We start from the raw sequence: 8,174 nt of genomic DNA on the forward strand, positions 1-8,174 counted from the left end.
GGCCAGGATCTGGAGTGGCAGGAAGTGCTGGAGATGTAGGGATGTGAGGGCCACATGAGCCAAGTCCAGAATAGGGGAGCAGTCTAAAGGTCAGGGCTGCAGGGCAAGAGTAAGGTTACAGAAAGAAGGCAAGATAGGGTATGAGGGGATGGAAATACACTGGGAAATGGGGCATTTTCCCTCTATCTCTTTGCCCGAGGCGGAATTTCTGGCAGTGCCTGCATCTCCTCTGTGGCTCCTGCTGTCTACGATGATGCTTGCCATGGTTCCAGGTTCTCCTGGGTGACCCAGCCTTGGAGCTCCTGTAACACCACCTCCTCCGTTGGTTCCTCAAGCCTGCTGGTATCAACCAGAAGCTTTATTTGGCTTCTCAGCTTTTGCCTCACTTGTGTTATCAGTTTCCTACACACAATTCCCTCTGATTTAAATATTCAGCATGGTTTCTGATTCCTGGTTGAATCTTGACTTATACACTGTGCTGCTGGTCTTTGACCTTTATAAACCTAGAACCCAATAACACTTTAATCATTAGTGGCATACACATATAGGACCATTAAGAACACTTAGCATGACCTTTTTCTTAAAGTGCCATATTCTGAAGCACTTGAATCTTAAAATAAGAGGTACCTGCTATATTTCATAGTCAAAAAAGAACAATGAGGTTTTGGTAAAGATGAATCTAGAATACACATATGGGATGGGCTGAAGAGCAGAGGTCTGAGCATGTTGGCATGAGAAGAGAAAGGAACCATTAGAAATGCTGGGAGGGTCTTTGATTGGATCAAGATCCTAGTGGTGGCATTTTGGGGTAAGAAAATAAACGGGGAGGAGAATTTCTTCCTGAGGGACAAATAAAGGGAAGGGGAATAAAAGGGAGGGTGTTAGTTGAGAATGGTTTTTGCAGTAGATTCAATGAAGTACTTCAGTATGTCTAAATGGAAACATAGGTTCCACCCAAATGAGTTCCCCAGCAAAGCCCAAAATAAGCAAAAAATTTAATCTTTCTGTTTTCTCTCTTTCATTCTTAAATGTGCTTATGTATTATTATTGCCAAGTGAACCAGTTGATTCTTTAGTTGGTTTTCTTGTGACATTCAGTGTCCTTTTAAAGGATCTTTTTATATTCTAAATATGGCATTTTGTAGATTTTTGAAATCCTAGCTCTCCCTCCACCACCCTCATATTTGCCTTCACTCTTTTGCCCTTTCCTTTATTTAAGTGTATATGCTATTCTGTGCTCATTGCTTGGATAGGAATGTGGAAGGTGAAGGTTTGGTGAAATCAAATTGGTTTTCATTCTCTCCCTGGCGTTTATTTTCCAAAATGCTAAGGCCCCAAGAAAATAAAAAGGCAGAGCTGGGGATAAGAGCAGGGTAGATCTTCTCCAGCAGATAGAAACATTTCAAATGAATTCGTAGTATCTGTGATTAGAGGTATCTCTGCCTTGCTCCTTAGGAAGAGCACTGGAGAGATGGTAAGATCCCATCTGTTTCTGTTTCCTGATTGCATTCTACCTACACACTCGTGCTGCCCAGTTTTGATCTTTATAAACTTAGACCCTAATAATACTTTAATCATTAAAGGTATACATATATAGGACCACTAAGAACACTTAGCACAGCCATTCTTTGAAGGTACCATATTTTAGAGGAAATGTGGCACCTTAGACAATCACACAGATGTCCTGTACCCCAATATGATATTGATGTAGAAAAAGTCTTAACCCTTAGAAGTCTCCCAGTAGTAGCAGAGACTGTGTTGGACCTGAAGGAGCCATGCAGACAGGGATGAGGCATGTCTCGATATTCCCTGCCTGTACTAAGGACCAGAAGTAGGCAATGGACACGTCAATAAATGCCACTAGGCTCAGATGACACACAAGATCAGATGATCTTCTTTTGATGCTTAGGTGCCACAGAATTTAAACACACCTCAGGAAAAAGGGATAGGAAGCCCAAATTAACTGAGATTAAGAAAAGGAAAATAGTATGGATGTTCCTAAAAAGTTAAAAATAGAACTACTGTATGATTCAGCAATCCAACTTCTGGGTGTGTATTTGGATACCCAGAATTGAAATCAGAATCTCAAATAGATATTAGTACTCCCATGTTCACTGTAGCTATTCACAATAGCCAAGATATGGGAAAAACCCAAATTTCCATCAACAGATGAATAAATAAAGAAAATGTGGTATATACATACAATGGAATATCATTCAGTCTTAAAAAAAGAAGGAAATCTTACCATTTACAACAGCATAGATGGACCTGAAAGCCATTATGCTAAGTGAAATAAATCAGTCACAGAAGGACAAATACTCCATGATTCCACTTCCATGAGCTATCCAAAATAGTCAAATTTATAGAAGCAAAAAATATTAATGGAATTGTGGTTGCCAGGGGATGGGAGAAGAGAAGAGGGGAAGTTGTTGTTCACTAGGTATAAAGTTACAGTTATACGAGCTGAGCAAGTTCTAGAAATCTGCTGTACAACGTAGCGCCTGTAGTTAACAAAATAGTATCGTGCACTTAAAAATTTGAAAGGATGGATTTCATACTATGTTCTACTCCAAACAAAAACAAAAAAACCCAAAACACAGAAAAAAAAAAAAACTAGACACAAGGAAACTTTTGGAGGTGATGGATATATTTATTACCTTGATTGTAGTGATGATATCATAGTTGTACACATGTATTCAAACTCATCAAATTGTATACATTAAATATGTGCAGTTTTTTGTCTATCAGTTATGCCTCAATAAATCTGTAAAAAGAAAAGGAAAATAAAAAAAGAGAAGGAAGACTACCTTTTTCAGTTAATGTTTGGATTGTCTCCAAATCATTTATTGAACAATTTATCTTTTTCAACACTTGAAACACTCTTATGACATACTAAAGTATTTCATATACTTAGGTCTATGTTTGAACTTTCTTTTTTATTTTAATGAATTTTTAAATCAGTTCTTGAGCAGGAACTGTGTTATTCTTGATATTGTAGCTTTATAACTTATAACCAGTAGGGCTGGTTCTTCCATGTTACTCTTTTTTTCAGAATTTTCCTGTTTATTTTTGCTTGTTATATTTTAATATAAACTTTAAGATTGGCTTCCTTAGTTATAAGTATCGCTAGTATTTTTACTAGAATCAATTTAAAATTATGGACTAATTAATGGAGATTTACACCTTTATTAGGTTGATTTTTCCTATTCAGGAATATGGTATGTTTCTACATTTTTTCATGCTAATTTTTGTGCCCATTACTAGTGTTTTAAAGCTTCTTAATATAAATTTTGCACATTTTTTATTAAGTTTTCTGCTATGTGTATTAATTGGGGTCCTGGCAAGAAAGAGATAGCAAATACTCAAATGAAGTAATGAAGGGGAGTTTAATGAACAGGCTCTTTTCAAAGGTGTGGGAAAGGGTTAAGAAAACTCAACAAGGGACAGTGAAATATCCAAAGATTAGTGACAGTAGAGAGTAGGAAGAGGGGGAAGTAATGGTTACCAGATATTGGAGGGAGCACTTATAGGAGAGGACTGCCTTACAAGAGCTGTGGGCATCTGCAGAAGGGCAAGGAAAAATCAAGGAGGAGATACCTTGACCTTGCTCTTCACTTACCATCTGTTTACCTTCCATGCCCTCCCGTTGGACAAACCTAACAGAAACCAGAGAGCAAGGGAGACCATTGACATGGCCCATAAATGTCAGCCTCCTTGGACACAAAGTAGAGTAGAGAAGGGTGCAATGGACTGAATGTTTGTGCCCCCCCCATTCATATGTTGAAATCCTAACCCCAAATGTGATGGTATTAGGAGGTGGGTACTTTTGGAGATGATTAGTTCATGAGGATGAAGCCCTCAAAAATGGGATTAGTGCCTTTATGAAAGGGACCCTGAGGGCTCTTTCACCCTCTTTCTACCATTTGATGATTCAAGGAAAAGTTGGCAGTCTGTAACCTAGGAAAGGGTCCTTACCAGAACCCAGGCAGGCTGACACCCTGATCTCAGACTTCCAGCCTCTAGAACTGTGAGAAATAAATTTAGACTGTTTATAAACCACCCAGTCTATGGTACTTTGCTATAGAAGCCTGGACTAAGACAGAAAATGGTACCAGTTAGTGGGAAGGCTGCTCTAACAAATACCTAAAAATGTGATTGAAACTGGGTAATGGGTAGAGGCTGGAAGAGTTTTGAGGTGGATGCTAGAAGAAACGGAGATTGTTGTGAATAGATTTTTAAAGGTGATTCTGATGAGAGCTCAGAAAGAAGAGAGCTGTAGAGAAAGCTTCCTTCTTCTTAGAGAATACCTAATAACTCATGAACAGAATGTTGATATAAATATCGACAGTAAAGGCTATTTTGACCGAGTCTCAGATGGAAATAAGGAATAGGTTATTAGAAATTGGAGGAAAGGTGATCCTTGTTATCAGGTGGCAAAAACTTGCCTAAATTGTGTTGGTGTTCTAGTCGTTGGTGGAAGGTAGAACTTGCCAGTGATGAAATTGGATATTTAGCTGAAGCGATTTCTAAGAAAATGTTGAAGGAGAAGCCTGGTTCCTCCTGACTGCTTATAATAGAATGTGAGGAGATAGAAATGCTTTGAAGATAGAACCATTAAGCAAAAATGAACCAGAGCTTGCAGATTTGGAAAATTCTTAGCCTATTTATATTGCGAAAGATAAGAAAGTGTGTTTGGAAGAGAACACTAAGGGATGTGAACCGTGGAATGAATCAACCATCTCAACAAAAGCCAAGAATAGAGATGGGATTATACCAACAGAAAAACTACCAGCTGGAACTGGCAGAGGAAATGGGACAAAATGAGGGAAGTCTGTCAAACTTCTTAGATCCTACAGGACTGGACCATAGAACTATTTGACTACAAACATGCTATTCTTCAAGACAAGGGAAGAAGACCCTGAAGGCAATTCAGAAGATCATCAGAGTTCACTCCTAAAACAGGCCCAGAATGCTTGGGTCCAGGGGACAGGGCTATATCCACCTTGATTTCAAAGGGTGGGACCAAAGCTCAGTGGAGTCCTGGAGGTGTGACCCCCATCCTGACAGAGAACCATGGCATGGGTGGAGCCACTGCAGAGAGAAACAGCACAGGCAGTTCCTTGCCAAGCTTCAGGGTGATAGTGACACCCCAGTGGGTCTAGAAGGTAGGACCACCCTAGTGGGACTGAAAGGTAGAGTATGGAGCCAAAGAGGATTATTCTCGAGTCTTAAGATCTCATGAAGTTTGCCTTGCTAGGTTTTGGGCTTGCTAAGGACCCATTACCCCTTCCTTTTTTCCTTTTTCTCCCATTTGAAATGGGAATGTCTGTCCTATGCCTGTCCTACCATTGCATTTTAGAAGCACATGACTTGCTTGATTTCATTGGTTCACAGCTGGAGAGGAATTTTTCTTCAGTATGAGTCTCATTCATATCTGATTTAGATGATTTTTATGAGACTTTGGACTTTAGAGTTGATGCTGGAATGAGTTAAGACTTTTGGTTACTGGAATGGAATGAATATATTTTGTATGTGAGAAGGACATGAATTTTTGGAGCCAGGGCTGGAATGCAATGAACTGAATATTTGTGTCTTCCCAAAATTCATATGTTGAAATCCTAACTGACAGTTTTTTTCTGTTTTTTTTTTTTTTTGCGGTACGCGGGCCTCTCACTGTTGTGGCCTCTGCCGTTGCGGAGCACAGGCTCCGGACGCGCAGGCTCAGCGGCCATGGCTCACGGGCCCAGCCGCTCCGCGGCATGTGGGATCTTCCCGGACCGGAGCGCGAACCCGTGTCCCCTGCATCGGCAGGTGGACTCTCAACCACTGTGCCACCAGGGAAGCCCCTAACTGACAGTTTGATGGTATTAGGATGTGGGGCCTTTGAGAGGTAATAAGGTCATGAGGGTGGATTTTATAAGGGATTAGGGTCTTCTGAAAGGGACCCCAGAAAGCCCTCTAGCCCTGCTTCTGCTGTGTGAGGATAAAAAGAGATCGTCAGTCTGCAGCCCAGAAGAGGGCTGTCACTAGAACCTGACCACGCTGCTACCATCATCTCCAGCTTCCAGCCTCCAGAACTGTTGAGAAATAGATTTCTGTTGTTGATAAGCCACCCAGTTTATGGTACTTTGTATAACAGTTTGAACTGACTAAGACAAAGGGTAAAGAGTGGATCTGAAGGGGCAAATGACAGATATTTAGTACACTACATATTTTATCTTTTTGTTAATACTGTACATGAAATATTTTGTCATCTCTCTCTGGTGTGTGTGTTTGTATGTACTTCTGCCATCCTGAACTTAAGCACTAAGGGAGATAGGTGATGTTCAATTATATAAGTAGTCACGATGAATGTGCTATCATAGGGGAGATAAAGCGTTCCTTGAAAGCTTTAGTGGGTAGACCTGATGAAGTCTATGGAGTCATAAATATGTCCTGAAAGAGAGAGGTTTTGATTGATATCCTAAGGATGATAAGGTATTAGACAGGTGAAGGGGCGATAGTGGTAGAGTTTGGTAAAGAGAAACTGGAGGTGAAGGAGGTTTTCAAGTTAGATGAGGAATTTGAATCCTTCTTCATTATTTACTTGCTGTTGGACCTTGGATGAATTACCTAAGTTCTCTGTGTCACAATTTTTCCATCTGTAAAGTATTTGTAATAATACCCACCTCACAGGGTTTTTGTAAGAATTAAATGAGAAATGCATTTAATTTTGGGGGGGACAGTGCTTGGCAGATGATAAGTGCTCAGTAAGTGTTAGCTATTGTCGTTAATAATGTATAAGGAAGACCTGCAGTTAATAGAGGGTGAGACCCATCGGAGGAAATCCATCAGAGTGTGTAGTGGGAGAGCATTAGAGGTTCAAATGGAGATGTAGAAAAAGATAAGAATTTGGAGAACTCGTAACTTGATAATAAGTTTGGACCTTGTTCTGAGAGCAATAGGAAGTCTCCCTTAACACAGGGAAGTTACACGATCATATGTCTGTTTTAGAAAGTGCTACATTGCCAAGCTTCCTTGAAGTTAGGGGCCTGCATTGTGGCCAAGGGGACGTATTAGTCAGGGTTCTCCAGAGAAACAGAATCAATACCAGGATGTGTGTGAGTGTGTGTGCGCGAGTGTATGTGTGTGTGTGTGTGTGTGTGTGTGTGTGTGTGTGTGTGTGTGTACAGAGATTTATTAGAAGGAATTGGCTCACATGATTATGGAGGCTGGTGAGTCCAGAATCTGCAGTGCGGGCTGGCAGGCTCCAGACATAGGGGAGCTGATGACACAGATGAAGTCTGAAGGCAGTCAGTTGGAGAATTCTCTCTTGCTCAGAGAGGCTGCTAATTTTGTTCTAATCACGCCTTCAACTGATTGGATTGGGCCCACCCACATTATGGAGGGCCAACTGCTTTTCTCAAAGTTCACTGATTTTAATGTCAATATCATCCAAAAGCACCCTGAAAGTTGACATGTAAAATTAAACATTACAGGGGGTGTTAAGCAGAAGCCATGTGTGCCCCTTACAGGCTGGGCCTTAAACCCCAGTCCTCCATGCTTGCTTTCTTTGCTCCTTGGCAGATGGGGGCCAGAGGATCTGGAATAGGATTGTAAATCCTGGGGGATGAAGGAGCTACTAGATGGAAGGAAGCTGGGTCCCTGAAAGACTAGATGGAACAGGGCCTTTATTCCACCTCCATCTCTCTTTGCACTGTGACATGTGTGAAAGATAAGCACATGTTGTGTTAAGCTTTGGGATTTGGGGGCTTGTTTATTAAGCTGAGAGTCAGGAGTTCTTTGGAGAGTGCTGTTGATGTGCCGTTCCTCCTCCCCCTTTCTTTGGAAGAGGCAAGAGTGTCAAGGAATGCTTGCATCTTGTGGAGTTTGAGAGAGGAAGTCATGTTTTGATTCATGCCTGAGGAGTCTAAAGGTAAGAGATGCTTCTTTAACAGAGGTCCCAAGGGCAGTTAGTGTATCCTGAGGCAGTCATTCTGGCAGCAGTAGGGAGAATGTGTTGAAGCAGGTAAATGCTGGAGTCAGGGAGACCAGTTAGGAATTTGTGGTTCAAGTCTAGGCAAGAGATTGTGTTGCTCTGGACTAGGTTGGTGCAGTGGGTGTGCAGAAGATGCCTAAATTAATCATGCTGTGATTAGTAATAAATGTTCAGTGCCCTACCAAATTATCTCAATG

The sequence above is a fragment of the Lipotes vexillifer genome, unplaced genomic scaffold (assembly GCF_000442215.2).
Source record: "Lipotes vexillifer unplaced genomic scaffold, Lipotes_vexillifer_v1.1 scaffold62, whole genome shotgun sequence".
In the NCBI taxonomy this organism is placed as follows: domain Eukaryota; kingdom Metazoa; phylum Chordata; class Mammalia; order Artiodactyla; family Lipotidae; genus Lipotes; species Lipotes vexillifer.